Here is a 19,408-nt window from a genome sequence, read left to right on the forward strand (position 1 = left end):
CTTCTGTGACAGATCATCTTCTGTCAAAACTTGCTGTGTTACTTTTTCGATACTTTTACATTCAAAGATGATGAGAGCTAACACAAGTGTGTTAATTCAGGTCAAGAGATGAAGCCTCTTCCAAAGCTTAAAAAGCTACCCTCTATACCTAATCATCAAGGACCCATTTTGAAATGGGTACCTAAATCCCTATAATTTGTTTTGCAGAAGCCGTATGTGGACATTTGGTATCTTGACTTCGGATGCTCAAGACACATGACCGACAATAAGAAGTTGCTCTCCTCATACATAGAGAAGTTTGGAGGAAAAGTGACCTTTGGGGATAACAAGCAAGGAGACATAAAGGGATACGGGGATCTACTACAAGGTAAGGCTTCTGTCTCTAAGGTTGCTTATGTCTCTGGGCTTAAACATAATCTTTTGAGCATAAGTCAACTATGTGATTCTGGCTACAATGTCAAGTTCCAAAAGGAAGTTTGCTCTATTATGTCAGAATCAGGTCAGGAGTTGCTAAGAGCTAAAAGAAAAGGCAATCTGTATCTTATGAACTTCTCACCAAGAGACAATTCAAAGACACTTTGTCTCGTGTCTCGCAAGAGTGAAGAAGCTTGGCTCTGGCACCACAAGCTATCTCATCTTAATTTCCAAAATATAGAGAAGCTTGTGAAGAATAATCTGTTGACGGACTTTTTGCCATAAAGTTCGAAAAGGACCATCTCTGCTCTGCATGTGAAATGGGAAAGCTCAAAAGAGCATCCCACAAAACTAAGACAGATGTGTCTTGTGTCAGACCTCTACATATGCTTCATGTGGATCTTTGTGGTCCAATCTCTGTGCAGGGCTTGTCTAGTAAAAAGTATATCTTAGTCTTAATTGATGAATACTCACAATATACGTGGATTGAGTTTGTAAGGCAAAAATCAGATGTCCCAGAGCTGTTAATCAAATTGATGACCAAGATTCAAGTACTTCTACAAAGCAAAATTTAGAAGCTGAGAAGTGATAATCGAACAGAGTTCAAGAACGCCAAGATTGATGCGTACTTGGATACAAAGGGCATAACTCAGAACTTCTCTGCAGCAAGGACACCACAACAAAATGGTGTCGTAGAAAGAAAGACTCGAACTCTGGTTGAAGCTGCAAGAACCATGCTAGCCAGCTCTGGTCTTCCAACCCGTTTTTGGGCAGAAGCAATCTCTACTGCCTGCTATATTCAAAATAGAGCAACGGTGGTAAAGAGGCACATGAAGACGCCTTACGAACTAATCAACCAAAGAAAGCCTAACGTTAAATTTTTACATGTCTTTGGTTGCAGATGCTTCATCCTGAACGATCGAGATCAACTTGGTAACTTTGATAAAAACGCTGATGAAGGTAAGTTCCTTGGTTATTACACAAAATCCAAGGCATACAGAGTCTTCAATCAACAAACCAAGACCGTCATGGAAAGCATCAACGTCTCGTTCGACGATAAAGAACATGTGACTTTAGAGTACCTCATCTCTGGACTCGAGCTTAACAATCAGACTTCCAATTCTCAAATGAAGTCAAGGGAATTGGAACTCAAGCTCCTATTTGAAGACTTCTATGGTGATGAAGACATCTCTGTACGTTCACCAAGAGATGAATCTGCGAGTGTAAGTGAAAAATCACAAACCCCAAGTTTATCTGACTCTTGTCTTTCACACACCTCTGCTTTCTCTGGTGGTCATATCAATCCACAACCAGAGCAAACAAGCTCTGCATCAGAGCCCAGTCTCGTAGAACCAGAGCATAATACCTCGGGCTCTACACATGGTTCCTCTGTACCATCATCTGAGGGGGAGCAAGCAGAACCTTCTTTGCCATCAACAAGCTCAATGCCAAACATGCCCATGGAACGTGATCAAACATCCCCCACTTCTGTATTTGTCCCAAGAACAAGATGGACAAAGGATCATCCTTTTCACCAGATCATTGCTGAACCTTCAAATGGTGTAAAGACAAGGGCTGCCACAGCTAATGAATGTTTATTCGTAAACTTCCTAAGCATGGTAGAGCCTAAGAAAGTACATGAAACCCTACAAGATCCTAGTTGGGTCGATGCCATGCAAGAAGAGCTCCAACAATTCGAAAGGAATAAGGTATGGACTCTTGTACCTTTACCAAAGGATAAAATTGCAATTGGCTGTAAATGGTTTCAGGAACAAGAAGGATGAGGATGGGATCGTTGTGAGAAATAAAGCTAGGCTCGTAGCAAAAGGCTATTCCCCAGGAAGAAGGCATAGACTATGATGAGACCTTTGCGCAAGTAGCAAGGCTAGAAGTTATACGCTTGTTCTTAGCCTTCTATGCTCATAAGGGATTCTGAGTCTATCAAATGGAAGTTAGGTCAACCTTCTTGAATGGTAAGTTGAAGGAGGAAGTCTAAGTTCAACAACCTCCGGGGTTTGAAAGCTCCACACATCCAGAGTATGTTTATTTCTTAGACAAAGCTCTATATGGACTTAAGCAAGCACCTCGAGCCTGGTATGAACGTCTCTCGTCTTTTCTCTTATCTAATGGTTTTGAAAAAGGTAAAATCAATACAACTTTGTTTATAAAGAGGTATAAAGGTGAGATTCTCTTAGTATAGATATATGTGGATGACATTATCTTTGGTTCAACGAACCAGAGGCAATGTGATAAGTTCTCTGCGTTGATGAAGAGTGAGTTTGAAATGAGCATGATGGGAGAATTGATATTCTTCCTCGGCTTCCAAGTAAAACAGAGGGAGGATGGTATTTTCATTATCCAAGCTAAGTATGTCTCTGACATATTAAAGATATACCAACTCCACAAATCATCCACTATGAGAACACCAATCGCTACGGGAACCAAGCTTGACACAGATCCATCTGGAAAACCAATGGATGTCAAAACATACAGTGGAATGATTGGACACTACTATACCTCACATCTAGTAGATCAGACATCATGTTTGCCACATGTCTCTGTGCACGTTTTCAAGCAAATCCAAAGAAATCTCACCTTTCGACCGTAAAAAAAATCTTTCGATACCTCAAAGGAACTCAATTTTTGGGTCTCTGGTATCCAAAGCATTCTGGTTTTGATCTTATCGCGTACACAGATTCTGATCATGCAGGTTGTAAACTTGATTGAAAGAGTACATCAGGGAGCTGCCAATTACTTGGAGACAAGCTCATAAGCTGGACCTCAAAGAAGCAGAATTGTGTCTCTACTTCCACAGCTGAAGCAGAGTATGTAGCTGCAGCCAGTTGCTGTTCCCAAGTGATATGGATGAAGACTCAACTGAAAGACTATGGCGTCAGGTTCGAGAAAATTCCAATTCTATGTGATTCAGAAAGTGCTATCGCAATCACAGCCAATCCTGTGCAACACTCAAAAACAAAGCACATCGATGTTCGTTATCATTTGATCAAAGACCATATAGAGAAAGGTACGATTTAAATGTTCTCTGTTAGTACAAATTTACAACTTGCTAACATCTTTACAAAAGCTCTTGACGAAAAGAGATTTAACTTTCTGGTTAGCAAGTTGGGTATGCTCAATCTTTCAAACTAAGCCAGAGCCTCTGTATGTACTATACAGAGCATTTGCATCCCTTATGCATACTTTTGTTTTGTTGTGTATTATATTAATCCATGAAACAGAGCCTCTTCATAGTACATGTAGAGCCTCTTGTTCACGACTTAGTTATCTTGTGATACAGAGCCTCTATATATTGCATACAGAGCCTCTGTACCTTGGTTTTTATGCATGTGCAATACTCATCACATATGACCCAAGCAAAGTTCAAGGGGGAGTAGAAAGAAGAGCTCAAGTCAAGGGGGAGCACCAGATCATGACACACAAAGCCTATGTATGTACTATACAGAGCCTCTGCTTCAAAACTCTTTATGATTATAGGACAGAGCCTCTGTATGTACTATACAGAGCCTCTACCTCTAAACATAGCAAGTTTTTTACAGAGGACATGTATAGCCCAATTGCAAGTCTCTGTATGAGATCCTAAGGTATGTTGTCTTTCTCTGTATGTAGTACTCTGGTTCTTTACAAAACATCTATTTCACTCTAACCAGAGTATTTATACTTGTTAATTTTCTTTGAAAATTAAAACAAAATATCTTATTGAGAAGGCGTGCGGTTCTTTAATTTTTTAATTTTTTATTAGCTGTCATCTACATTAAGCATCACCGCCTATGAGCTTAACTTTTCAAACGTGGGAGGCGCCACTTGCTGTTGGCAGTCCACATGGCACGCTTCCACAGGCTGTGAAAAATTGTTTCAGTTTTTTACCTGACGTTTGGGGCGTTAAATACTCAAGTGTTTTTATTTTCGCTTTTTAAAACAATTTTTACCCCAAATAATTTTTTACGCTTACAAAGAAATTCAAGAACTCCCGTCGTCTTCAATCTCCAACTGCCAATGTTACTCATTCAAAGCTCTCAAACCAGTGATCGGAATTCCATTCATTCATCAAAAGTTAATCTTGTCTGTCAAGTAAGTCCCATAAACCCTTTCCTCAAACCATTGTTCGAATCAAGAACTGTTTCTTGAAACCCTATAATTTCTTCTTCTACACCCAAAACCTGCAACCATGTCCTCCTCCGAGTCAGGAAACTCCCAAACACATACCACAACCCACAAAACTGTTGAGGACACCAGTCAAAACTTGGTTCCTCTTCCTATCAAACCCAATAACCATGCACTTCACCTCCATCTTGAAAACTTCGACCAAAAATACCATCCCATCATCAATATCGTCCAAAATCACTTCTTAAACCCAGCCTTGACAAATACGGATGACCTTGTCCCTGAAAGGTAAATCCAAGAATACTGGCAATCTTGTGCCGTAACCGAATCTCAAAGAGGAATCGTTGGAGATTTCTATGCCTCTGCCGCAAAGGAATTTGTTACTGTTCGCATTTCAAGGTCCATGTTTTCTCGGGTTCTTGAAATCCCAACAAAAACCGACCTAGGGCTTTCTGAGTACGCCCCTCTCCCATCTGGGGACGAGATAGTGCTATTTTTTAAAATTTTGGGGTACAACAAGGCAATCCAGTACCTGTCACAATATCGCCGTCAATACCTACCACCAATGTGGAACACACTTTTTACATTGGTCAACAGATCGCTGATAGGGAAGATTGGGAGCCTCGACATGTGCTCAAAAATGTTCTTCAAATCGTATATGGTATCTTCTTTGACTTATCTCTCGACTACTCCTTGATACTCTACACAGAGTTCAAGGCTGCCGTGGCCAAGAAGTGTCAAGAAGTGGCCAAAGGAAGACAGTTGCCATCTGTGCTATTTCCACAGTTCTTGGTTCATCTTCTAAGACCTGCTCTCGACGACAACAATATTGATGTGGATCGTCTACCTGCTCACAAGGTGAACATGCTCATTCAATATCGGCCTATAGTTAACAAAGAGGGATATGCAGCAGATAGGCCAATTCCAAAGACGCTCATGAGTTATATGAAGACAAAGGAGATCAGAAGAACATACAAACGTACATGCGAGACACTAAAACCAGTGTCTCAAACCCCGTTACGCATAGGAACAGTCGATGAAGATGAGAGAACTGAGGACACTTTAAGGCCTAAAGCAGAGGGAGAGACGGTGAGAGCAGAAGAAGAGAGGGTAAGAGTAGAACAAGAGAGAGAGAAAGAAAGAAAACGAGAGGAGGCGAGGAAAAAGAAATTTGAGAGGGAGAGGAAGAAAAAGGAAGAGGCAGATCGAGCAAAGCAAGAGAGATTAGCTGAGCATCCTCGTGTTAGAGCAGAGGAAGAGCGAGCAGAAAAAGCTCGCCAGACAGAGATTGCTCGTCTGAGGGAAGAGGCCAGACTCGAAGCAGAGGAAGAAGCTCGTCAAAACTTGGCTCAATCCTCTAGTCCAAACCAAGGGGATGACCAAGAGCACTACGACGATGCTGCAAGGTCTTATACAAGTGAGGAAAGTGAGGAAGAAGAAGAAGAGAGTGAAGAAGAAGAGAATGAAGAAGAAGAGAGTAAGGAAGGAGAGGAAAGCGAAGAGGAAGAAGAGGGAGGAGGTGCAGCAGTTGCTCTGCCTCAGGACGAGCCAGAGCAGCCTAGGCTAAATAGTCACACTCATTTTACCACCCCAACTCCCAGTGGAAATGAATCATCTGACTCTGGTGGTCAAGACACAGAGGTCATTGAAACAGAGCTGCACACCACGAACCCAATCCAGCCTTTCCAACCAGAGGTTGCATCTGCCTCTGGTTATATCAGCCAAAGGGAAGCCTCACCATAGGGAACACCCTCTCAAAAGGGTGCAACCTTTGAAAATATAAGTGATATGTCTCCCCATATCATGCCACTTTCCCATACAGAGGAATTTGTTTCCTTTGCCCGTCTAGACTCCCAACCTTTTTCAGAGCAAGGAATAGGTGCACAAGGTTTGAAGACTCTCGACCAGTCTCTTAGTCCACTCATGGAGAGTCCTCTGGCTAGTTCTGAACCAGCCTTGGATACTCTCCCTGACAGAATAGAGGTAGTGAATTCTCCTCAAGGAGAACCGCAAGGATCCTCTGGAAGTCCTTCCCCGACCAACATCATCAAGTCGGGAATAAAGGCGTCCCTAGAACGGGGACTCAATCTGGCCCATGTGTTGAGTCTGAGGTTACACCACCTGCATATGTCACAAAGGAAGAGTTCCATTCCCTTTTCACCTCTATGCGGTGCTCCTTGGAAGAGCTAAAACTCATCATGGCCCGTTCAGAGCCGTCTCCTTCTGCGCCTGCTCTAGATGAGATACGAGCATCCTTGGCAATATTAAGAGCTGATTCTTCGACGAATACTTCTCGTATCGATACACTTATGGAATTGACGGCAAGAAATGCAGAGGCCTTGTAACAGGTCATTGCATCAATACAGAGGGGTGAGGCGTCCACATCTCATGACACCCAGTCCCTCATTCCTCTTAGCGTACCTGTGGATTATGTCACACAGAGTGCAATGAATGCTTTGGGTGACAAACTTCTGCAGAAGGTGATGGACTTCACTTCTTATTTTAATAGCAAAGCCACAAAAGCAGAGGAGGCCATCAACGCTACTCTGGCCAGGTTCAATTACCGCTCGGACGATGAAATTCGAAAGGTTGCGGTTGCAGTCGAAGAACTCCTTAAAGTTATTGAGAAGAGGATCAAGTCAATGCCTCGAGAAGAGGACTAGAGGCCAAAGCGACGAATGGATTCATCTTCTTGTGCAGAACCATCGAAGAGGAGACGACTTGACGATGATGAGGACCCAGACGTGTTTGGTCCTCAAAATCGTGAAGAGGGGGAGAACTATCCTACAGCCATTCTAAGTGCAACACCTATGGCTGCCCCCTCTGCACAAATGTCCTCTACCCCATGCCAACCAGCTCAATATCCTTCAAGGTAGAGGACACAGAGCCAACCAGTGCCAGATCATGTAGAGACGCTTCGCAAAGGAAAGATGCCCATGGAATCTCAGGCAGAGCCATCCGAGCTACAAAAGACTACAGAAGTGATAGATCTTCTATCTGTCTATGGATCAGATGATTCAAACCTAGCTATGTCCTTATCAATAGAGTACGCAATGGACATGGCTGCTCCTACAACTAGAGAACAAGAAAAAAAAAGGTGGTAGCTGTGAATGTGGCTGATCCATCACTTTTGCACATTCTAGTTGCCATTCCTCTAGAAGAAGTCATTGTTGTTGCTCCACCACCACATCAACATACACACAAAGCTAGGGTCCCTGCTCAAGGGACCAGGGTTGTCACTCCTGCTAGGAGGCAGCGGGTATCTGTCAAGCCAAACAGAGTAGACTTAGAAGGTACAACCAGGGGGCCAAAACGGAAGCATCCTTCTAGTCGTGTCCAAAGGATCAAGGAAAGTATGGATGCATGTTCACGCCAACACCCCTTGATAAACCAGTTAAGGACAATGCAGACAGCAAGGAGATCTACCAGTTCCTCTACAACCTAAGAGAAGAGACACCTCAAGAAGATCAGTCTTCATCATATGGTTCAAGAGCACATCAGGTAGAGATTTCTAGATCGCTACACTCAGCCCATCACTGCAGTCCACTTTGTTGATGGAATAAAGCAAGTCCTCGTCATAAAGAAGCATACCTTCGTGCAGTATCAGATTGTATTCTACGAGTACACAGTGGAGAGGTCTCGCGGATAGATCTGTAGGTTCACAGATTGTGACCTTATTAATTTGAATCCGTGGGATCTTCTCTCTCTGTTCTACTTCAAGGATCACAAGAAGGACAAGGGAGTCAAGTGCGATGTTGCCAATTCTGCCGTAAGCCAAACAATGACAAACCTGCTCGACTTTAGATGTAAGTTCGACTTCCAACTAGCTCTAGATCTAGGAGTGGATCAACTAACTATCGCTGCACCAAATGAAGAACTGCAGGGCATCAACAGCATCCCCTCCTGAACGGTATTGGTGGAACTAGAAGTGGGAGTGGTGTTTCGAAACGAGCATAAAAAGAAGATCTTCTTTCGAGACAACCAAAATTACAAGTACTCTAACTCCACTATGCGCTACATAAGAGACAATCTAGTCAGGAGCAGAGACAACTCCCCTGGAGCAAAGGAGTGAGACAAAATTATCCTAAGGTCGATACGAAATATGCTTGAGTTTTGTGAACTTCTTAGGAAGTTCATTAGACTTCAAAATGTTTAGACCTCTTATCTTTTGTAAGTACATTTCTATCTATAATTCGATGTAGTTTCCATTTCAAATCGTATTGTACTTCTTTAGATAGTATATCTAATTCAGAGGTTCCTTTTAACCTCTTGCTTCAATTAGAGACTCTGTTTTGTAATTCAAGTAAGAGTCTGCCTTATTTACACTAAGGGGGAGATTGTTAGACCCCAACTTGTGAAAGTGTAAGTAAGAAGTCTCTTACTCTAGTCGAATAGGACTTAGTCTAATTGAAGCGGTCTGGACTAAGAGCTCTCATGTAGAAGATCAAGAACCAGAGCTCTTACTCAAGAGTGAAGGTTCAATTCATACAGAGCCCATGCTCTATCCCCATGGACGCTCAAGCCTTGTGCCCCAAAAAGCATAAATGCTTGACTTAAAGCTACAACTCCAAGACCGAGAGCCTCTGCACAGTACATGCAGAGCTTCTACATATGCAGAGCCTCTGCATAGTACATACAGAGCTTTTGTATATTCATGCAGAGCTTCTGGCTACCTTCTCGAAGGAACACGTGCGTGTTAGCCCAGACTTTCTTGCAAGCGGCTAACAGATTTAAGGCGGCTTGACCAAGTCTGCTAAGCTATTCAAGAGAAGTAAAAGATAAGGATGTAGACCAATCAGCTTAGAGTTCCATGCCTATTATATAGCATAGTTTGTTAGTCCTAGGGGTATATAAGGAGGCTTCCTCCTCAGGTTTAAAGAACATGAAGGAACTGACTTATACTATACGCATTTTTCTATGAGATTACATTTGTGCTTTCATTGTTCATCTTTTATCAATAAAAGCATTCGGCATATTCAATTTCATTCACTGTTTTGCTTTCATCTTTGAATATTCTGATTAATCATTTGAAACACATTGCTTGTTCTTAACTCTTATCTTACATAAACTGTGTTTTTGTCAATTAAGAGTATCTGGGTTCAACAACTATGACATATCTTGACACTTTCTTGATCAACTCATTGATAAGGTCTTCGATAATCGTCTTATGTCTGGATTTGGAGTGCTGAATGGCTTGTTTGATCTCCAGCCATTCGTTGTAGCCATATTCGCCAAGGTAGGAGGGGTACTTGGTCACGGCCTCGAGATTGTCCCTGGTGATGAGCGTGGAGAGCAGTATCCCAACATATATTGATCGTCCGCTGATGCTGACGTTCTTGATTGAGTGAGGGTTGATTCTCTTGTTGATACTTGCTTCGCTCCAGCACTTGTCCCGCTCAGCCAGCTTCAGGTTTTTTTCGTGCTCAGCTTCTGCAAGAGATAGGAGGTTAGCTTGGGCTCGGACAACAGTCACCTTCTTTTTGGACTTCCTTTTGGGAAGAACTTTTTTCCGCTTGAGACTTGGCCAGCTTTAGGCTCTCCTCAATCTGTTTCTTTTGGATTGCAAGTTCTTCCTCAGCTCTTAAGGCCTCGAGTTTTTATTCTTTTGTCAGGAAGTCGGACTCACCACCACTAGAGATACGAAGAGATATTTTTACTCTAGTCTGGTCCAGTGACTCCCTGAGCTGAGTCATCTGCTGGTTGGTAGGAGTGCTGGGGGTAAGGTTCTCAGGTTCCAATTCCAGCCGACCGTAGGTAGTAGAAGGTATCTCGATTTGATACAGGGAGGTGATGACTACCTTAGAAGTGGAGTCTTCAAATAAGGGTTAAGAGGATTGAAATAATACCTTTAAATTCCATTCTTCAACGACACCTTTGTCTTTCGACTTTGGGCCCTGGTTCTTTTCAGGTGTTGGTTCTTCTTCCCTTTCCCCCCCCCCGGGAGTGGTAGGGCGCTAGTACTGGATGGTGAAGTCGTTTTCATCTTCATCATCATCATCATCATCATCATCATCATCATCCTCCTCTAGGTCACTTCTGGAGTTAGGGAGATCAGGAGAGCCACCTTCCTCATCATCTTCATCTTTCACATCACTAGCAACAGGTGCAGAGGTGATGGGAAGGTCATCATCACAAGCATCAGCTTGAATGGCATCAACATCCTCAGCAATAACAGCTTCATTTGAGGTTGGGATATCAATATACAACTTCAGCTTCAGCTTCAGCTCTAGAAGCTTTACCCTCAGTGTCATGTGTTGCTAGAGCAGCAGGTTCAGCAGATGGTCCAACAGTGTTGGACCTTATCTCCCCCTCTCTGGTGATGGCTCGAGAGCATAAGCCAGAGAGTCGGTCAATGTTGTGGATTTGAAGGACCATCATCTCTTCTAGCCACGTTAGAGCACTGGCTAGGCTGTTCATCACTTCGCACATCTCATGAAGCTGAGTGTGGACATAAACGGTGAATGAAGAAGGAGTCACTGGTGCTGGTTGGCGAAGAGCAACAGGAATTGTTGTAAGAGCTCCGCCTGTTTGAGAGATTGAGCTTGTGCGTCATCAGCCCTACTTGTGAGAGCAGCTATGGCTTCAGCTTTGGCTCGCACAGCCTTTTGGAGAGAGGAGATCTAGCTCTTTACGTCTTGGACTTCAGCCTTGACAATTGACAGGTTCGCAACAACGTTTTCCTTTCAAGGCATGTCCTTATAGACCTTGTCCATATTTATTAGGACAGTCTCGACAGCTGGGAGGATTAGATTGACATCCATCACCATGCCGTACTCCTCTTCATATTTATTAGTGTTATCTAAAGGATTAACACTGGTTTGCTCCATGGTGCACTCATGAGGATGAGCACCAGTATGTTGAGGAGCCTCGAGAGGAGCTACCTCAGGTCCAGTGGTGAGTGTCTCATCATCAGAGAGGACTAGCACTGATGATTCATGGATACGTGTTGAGACCAATGATTGAGGGGAGGAGAAGATGGCTAAGAGAGTTTGTGGGTGTTCAGTGGTGGTGGCACTGATATTCACACCTTTAATGATTTGACTCACTGAGGCGGTTGGGAGAGGTACCACTGATATCATGGATCACTGAAGAGCTTGGGAGGCTAACTTAAGGTGCCTTGGGGGTAAGGCTTGTTTCAATAGCTGAGACCTGTTGAGAGGTCACAGCCAAAGATGTGGTTATCCCCTTTTCGGACTTCTTGGCTCTCTGAGGAGAACAAAGAGTTGGTTGTAATGGACTTTGGAAGAAGTGGTTGTGGTGGCTGGGTTAGACGTGGGGAGGGGGGATTTCCCTTGTCTTGACCACCTGAGGAGGAGGAGGGAAGGAACAGAATTGCACCACTGAATATAGTGCAACATCTCCATCTCTAAGCTTGTGATCCAGAATCCTAGATCCAAGCCTGTAGACAGGGAAGTTATCTTTCTTTAAGTATTTTTCGCTAAAGATCTTGGCGAAGACCACTGAAAGGAACCTGGTGTAGGGCACCACTTTCTCCCTCTGGCGCTTGTTCAGCTTCAGCGCCAGGTCGTCGAAGATGACGGCAGTGTAATTGATCGAGGGACTTTGGATCGCTGAAACTCCTATGGTGAGAGTGACACGGGAAGCCTAATCATGTCCGCCAGTCTTTCCACCCATGGACTAGATGAAGTGGGAGAAGAGGTATTTCCAGACTGCTAACATGTAGTTCTTCTTGACTTTGACAGCGACTTGAGGGGCTCGCTTGAGTCCTTCTTCATTGGCCATTGGTAGCCAATGTCATCGACGCAGGCAATGATTTCAGCAGTGGAAGGTTCGCTAGCAAGAGGACCCTTGGGGAAACGAAGAGTGTGCCTTAGAGTGGCCACGCCAAAGCTGACAGTCATCCTGTTGAAGATGAAGGAGATTTTCTCGACTTGACGACCGTGCTTGTCCTCTTTTGCACCACCTCAGCAGTAATTCAGAACTGCTAAAGGGCCTCCCTAACCATGACAGGTTTATAGTTGAGAGAATAAGCGAGTGGGGACATACGAAGGAAAGCAACAGCATCTTCGTAGATGGTCTTGTTTGTGGGAATGTCCAACAAGGCAATATGGTTATTGGCCTTGAAGGAGACGTCTTCCACAGCGAAGTTCACGTTATTGGTAGCCATTTTCTGTTTTTGGTAAGGAAATAAGAAAGAAAAACAATTTATATTAGTAGTCCAAGACTCATTATGATCTTTTTAAGTTTTAGAACAATAAAACTTCTTTTGAAAAATCCACAAATGAGATATTAGRGTTTTTCAAATAGATTAGTGTTTTGAAACAAGATTATAACCAAGAATAAGAATGTGTTATTAATCTTTATGTTTGTGTTTTAAGAGAACAAGGTTCTTAAAATCTCAAACATTTGTTTCATAGAAAGAAGGAGAACAGTTCAATATGAAAATAAAGTTATCAACCTTAGAGTTCTTTGAAGAAGGTTGATAGAAATGAGTGTTCTTGAGAGTTTTTTCTTGCAAATTCTTTTTTGCAGAGGTTCGTCAAAGATTTTTGTAAGCGTAAAGAAAATATGAGGGAAGATATCCCATATTTATAGGTAGGAGGAGAGAGAAGCAAAGTAGGACAGATAAAAAATACGACGGTTGAGGAAAGGCCATGATGAGAAATATGACACATTCTCATCCATGATTGGATGGATGATAAAGTAGGTCGCGTGTGTCAGACCTTTTTGCACATCTCAAAGCATTTTGTATTGGTAACAGAGAATGTCGTCATTAAAACGGTTCGTTAACTATTTCTTTTAAAACGAAAAGGTTTAAAGAAATTTGAAGAGTCGCATTTAGTGATAGAAGAATCACTGAATAAAAACCTTTTAAATCATTTTGAATCACTAAAAAATAAAAGCTTCAGTGAAGGTTTTGTTTTAAGAACTGAAAATAACTTAGAAGAGTATATTTTCATAAGGACTTCAGTGTCAGTGATAAGAGAATCACTGAAATTGACATTTAAAAACATTTGAATCACTGAAGGTAGAAAGATTCAGTGATCATTTTGATTTTAAGAAAAGATAAGTATAAAAGAGATATACTAACATGAAAATGTTCAGCGAACGAAAGAATCACTGAAACAAACTTTTAAAACATCTTGATCACTGAAGAAAGAAAAGCTTCAGTGATAGTTTTAAGTTTTTAGAAAAAATGAACAAGTATACATACCTTAGAGAGAGTACATACATTTACTCAAGAGTTCAGTGATAGAGATAGAGCACTTAATCATTTCACTTACTGATTGATGTGTATAGCTGAAGAAAATTATTATTCAGCGTTTAGCATCCTATGTTCACTGATCAAGATGTTAAATCTTGTCTCATCAAGAGGCTTGGTGAAAAGGTTAGCGAGTTGATAATCAGTTGGAACAAATTGAAGTTCAATATCACCATTCATAACATGATCGCTGATAAAATGATATATGATCTCTATATGTTTGGTCTTGGAGTGGAGTACAGGGTTATTTACGATGGCAATAGCACTGGTGCTACCACAATAGATAAGAATCTTTGAGAACTGAAGATCGTAGTTCTTTAGATGGTTTTTCATCCAAAGAACTTGGGAACATCAACTTCCAATGGCTACATATTCAGCTTCAGCGGTTGATGTGAACACTGAGTTTTACTTCTTACTTGTCCAACTCATCAACTTTCCACCTAGAAGCTGACAGCCTCCAGTGGTGTTTTTTCTATCGATCTTGCAACCTGCAAAATCACTATCTGAATAACCTATTAGGTCAAAACCTGAACCCTTAGGGTACCAGAGACCCAAGTTAGGAGTTCCCTTCAGGTAACTGAAAATGCGTTTTATATCGATCAGATGGGATTCCTTAGGTTCAAACTAATATCGTGCACATAAGCAACTAGAATACATGATATTTGGTCGACTAGCTGTGAGATACAGCAGGGAGCCAATCATTCCTCTATAAACAGTTATGTTTATAGGCTTTCCATTTGGGTCCTTGTTGAAAGAGAGTGGAGGAGCCATTAGAGTCTTCATAGATGAGCTATTTGATAGATCAAACCTCTTCAGCATGTGGCGGACATACTTACTTTGACTGATAAAGATGCCTTTATCTGATTGCTTGATCTGGAGACCTAAAAAGAAGGTTAGTTCTCCCATCATACTCATCTGGTATTCTTTCTTCATGCAATCAGTGAATCAAAAACATAAAGAGGGATTAGTCGAGCCAAAAATAATATCATCGACATACATTTGGACTATAATGATATGACCTTTATCTTTTCTAAGAAATAAGGTCTGGTCAATCTTTCCATGAACAAATTTCTCATAGATGAGAAACGAGGAGAGGGTATCATACCAGGCACGGGGAGCCTGTTTCAACCCATAAAGAGCTTTATCCAAACGATAGACATGGTTTGAATATTTACGGTTCAAGAAACCCTGGAGTCTAGGGCAGCAAAGGATAGGAAGAGTCGAATTACTTTGAGTCTAGCCACTGGTGCGAAGGTTTTGTCATAGTCGATTCCTTCTTCTTGTCTATAACCCTAAGCAACAAGTCGAGCATTGTTACGGGTTACCACACCTTGTTCATCTAACTTGTTGCGATAGACCCATTTGGTGCCTATCACTGTCTTGTCAGATGGACGTGGGACAAGGTACCAGACTTTGTTCCTATCAAACTCAATGAGCTCCTCTTGCATGGCAATGACCCAACTATGGTCTGAGATAGCATCATTGATCTTATTGGGTTTAACTAAAGAAAGAAAGTTGACGAAGAGACATATATTACCTAGACCGCGACAAGTCTTAATACCTGCACCTGGATCACCAAGAATTTGATGAATTGGATGGTCTTTAGTCCATCACTGAGCTGGTAGAGGATTATCATCTGAGTAAAGAAGTTCAGGAAGTGGATGGGGCTTCAGCTGCGGTGTCTTCAGCGATTGGAACAATTGCTAAAAGAGCCTCAAATTTAGCGATTGAAATAGGTTCAGATGCTGAAGGCATTTCATTCATTGATTGATCACTGTTTGAAGTAGAAGGTGGAACATAGCTAATGGGCACAGTAGCGATCTCTAAAGAAGACACGTTGGTGTGACTAGCTGCAACTGGAATGATCAATGGTTCATCCTCAGCTTCTAGAGCTTTGGTGTTGAGAGGAACGTTGAAGAAAGCCTCAGGTTGTCCATAATGAGAGTACATCCAGTTTTCTAATTCATCTTCATCATTTAAGATGGATTTTGAATTAGCTGATTGAGATTCATCAAAAGTGACATGAATAGTTTCTTCTATCGTATGTCAACGTTTGTTTGAATACTCTGAAGGCTTTGGATGTTGAAGAATATCCAAGCAAAATTCCTTCATCAGCTTTGGGATCGAACTTTCCTAGTTGATCACGGTTGTTGAGAAAAAAAACACGTGCAACCAAAAATATGTAGAAAGCTAATAGAGGGATTTCTAACATGGAAAGTTCATAGGTTGTCTTCATTAACCTTCTAAAGATCAGAGATCAATTTTGAGTGAAACAAGCGGTGTTAACAGCTTCAGCCCAGAAATTGATAGGGAGATGGGAGTTGCTGAGCATTTATCAAGCAACCTCAATGATTGTTCGATTTCTTCTTTCAGCGACCCCATTTTGTTGAGGAATTCTCACTAAAAAAAGTTGTAAGAAATTCCCTTGTCCTCGAAGAAGTTATCCATAGTACTGTTTTTGAATTCGATACCATGGTCACTTCTAATAGATCGTACTTTAATGTTGTTAAGCACTTATATTTTCTTGATGAACGATATGATGTCCTTAGGTGCTTCATTTTTGGAACTGAGAAAGAAGACCCATGTGTACCTGGAATACTCATCAACAATAACAAGTGTATACTTCATTTCAGCAATAGATTGCACATTAACAGGACCAAAGAGATCCATGTTCAGTAGCTGAAGAGGCAATGTCAATGAAGAGATTTGCTTTGACTTGAAGCTAGCTCTTGTTTGTTTTCCTTTCTCACACGCTGAGCAAAGAGATTCCTTTGCAAAGGAGTGTTGAGGAAGACCAGTGACAAGATCATTTCTAGACAACTCGCTGAGTGTCTTGAAGTTAAGGTAAGAAAGCCGTTTGTGCCACAACCAGTTGATGTCTGACGAGGCTTTAGAAAAGAAACAGTTATTCTCAGTGATAGAAGAATCCATATTGATGATATAGACACTCTCTAGACGAGAATCGGTCAAGGAAACCTTATCATCTTTGTCATAGACATAGCATGAATTCTTGGAGAACTTCACTGTGTAGTCTTTAATCACACAACTGACTGATGTTGAGGAGGTTGTGCTTCAGTCCTTCAACGTATGCAACACGCCTGAATATGGTTGCACCGTTGGTTAATATACCAAAACCTCTGGTATATCCTTTTCCATTACTTCTAAAGGTTATGAAAGGTCCTCTTTCTTCCTTGTAGTCAATGAGCAGGGATTTGTCTCTGGTCATGTGCCTTGAGCATCCACTATCTAGATACCATATGACTTTGACTTTCTGCACAATGGAACAGTTTAAAAATGCTTTTCATACCCATCTATTTGGGTCCAGCAATGTTAAAGGCTTCATCTACTGAGGCAAAAAAACCAGCATCAGCAGACGGCTTCATTGAACCTGGGGAGGTTTTAGTGGAAATTGGAACAACCTCTGACGCTACAGAGGTAGAGTCAATTTGTGTCTTCACTGAGCCTGATGAAGAGGCTTTAGTGGAGGGAACTACAACATTTGATACTAAAGGCTTAGCATCAGCAGTTGTCTTTACTGAGCCTAAAGAAGAGGCTCTATTGGTTTTCTTCACCTTGGTTGCTTTAACACCTTAGTGGTTGATTTCTCTTGTGTTGATTTCTCAGCCTTAGCTACTTTCTTGCCCTTRGCTGGTGGACCATCCTTGGCGGCAGAAGGACACTTACTGGCAATGTGTGTAATTTCACCACAGTGTTTACACTTCCTATAGTTTAAGGTAGTTTTAGGGCCAGGAAGTACCAGATTTGAAGAGGAACCATCTCCAAGGATTCCCATCTCATTAGTTTTAGGAGGAACTTTTGAGGATTTGGAGTCCTTAGGTGAATCATTCACTTTGAGCTGAGACTTAGATTTCTGAGAAGATTTAGATTTCTTAGTCCCTGAAGAAGAAGAAGGTTTACAAACTAAAGGAATAGATTTAGATTTATTTGACTTGTTAGTCTTCTTGGGAAGAGCTTCTTTGACAATGGATTTACCCTTGTCTTTGCAGCCTAAACTTGAAGGAGTTCCATCAAGATGACTCTCGGTAAAAGAAGACTGAGAGGAAGAAGTGTCAGGATAGAAGAGACAAATGTACAAAACTTGAGCATGGACCTGTCAGTGACAATGTCTTCTTGATCATAGGAGAATCCTTGACCAGTCTTTATCTTGGCAAGGATCTGAGCATTAATGATCTCGTAGGCCTTGACAGAGGCTTTGCACCATCCTTCTATGGTAGCCTTCTCAGGCTTGAGTTCAGCAATTGCTTGCTCACGCTCAGCTATAGCCTGTTCGCGTTCGATAGTGATGGTTTGGTTCACAATGACCTGATCCTTAATATTTTCTTCAACCTTAGTCAGCTCTTTGATCTTTGAATGACAAATCTTCAAATGTTCTTGAAGATCAAGATTAATCATTTCTGCTTTAGATTTGCCATTCGGGGCATTGTAAAGATCCAACATCAGCGTGTCTAATGCTGATAGGCTAGAAGAGGAAGAAGAAGATGGTTCATTCAAGAGACATACCTGAACAGGAGAGGAGGATGAGGGATCATTAGAAGTTGATGTCTCTGAAGCTTCTCCTTTGATATCTTTGTCCATTAAGCAGAGATAGGCTGTATCTTCCTCATCAGATGAATTAGCCTAGTTATGCTCTTTAGCGACAAGACCTTTGGCCCTTCGCTGGAAGTTCTTCATCTTCTTGTACTTATCCTTCAGTTTCAGGTGTTTGTCATCCTTAAATCTGAAAGAGGATGGGGTTTTAGAAGATGGCGTCATAGTCTTCTTAGACCTGCATTCACCAGCAAAGTGACCCTTGCGGTGACAGTTGTAGTAGATCGTTGAATCCTTGTCTATATTATCAGACTTTGGCTTTTCCTTGATGGTCATCGAAGGAGATCTACGGAAGTTACTTTTCTTGGCGAATCTCCTAAAAGATTTAGTTAATAGCGCCAGTGATTCATCAAACTCTGGGAGATTAGATTCTGATAAATCCTCAGAGTTAGTAGAATCTAACTCAGTGATAACAATAGAAGGAAGATGTGTGTCCCTACTAATCAATCTTCACACTTCTATCAACAATCCATGACAGAATCTGGATATTTCTTGTAAGAACATCAAGAACACTTAAGATGAATATTGAGAGAGAAAGTCAAACATTCAAAGCTCTAGTCAACTCTCTATTACATATCAGATTTTCAAATGAGCTCCCTTCTCTAACAATTACAAAGACATTACCCTATTTATAGGGTCAAACCTCTAAACATAGTCAAAGTCAAACCTGCCTAAGAAAAGTCAAACACGATGACTTTTACAATTATAGACAATATTTAACTTTCAAGACGAATACAATTTTATACTGATTTTCAGTCCTAACATTCTCCCCCTTTGTATTCAGACTTGAAAGAAATTATGCACTTTGAGTCTTGTTTGAACTTTGAAACATTAAGCACATTATGTCTTCTTCAAAAGAATTCTTCAACTTGAAATCTTCAAGCAATCAACTGTTGAGATAGATCTTCTAGCATTCTCCCCCTCGAATGTAGAATCGCAGTGATCTTCTCTTTTGACAATGTAGAACAGTAATTGTCAGAAACAATGTACAAGATGTGATCTTCAAAGAATCTTCAGAATTAATCTTCAGTAAACTGTTGT

This window comes from Cynara cardunculus, unplaced genomic scaffold (assembly GCF_001531365.2).
Source record: "Cynara cardunculus var. scolymus isolate 2C unplaced genomic scaffold, CcrdV1 Un_Scaffold_1263, whole genome shotgun sequence".
NCBI lineage: Eukaryota > Viridiplantae > Streptophyta > Magnoliopsida > Asterales > Asteraceae > Cynara > Cynara cardunculus.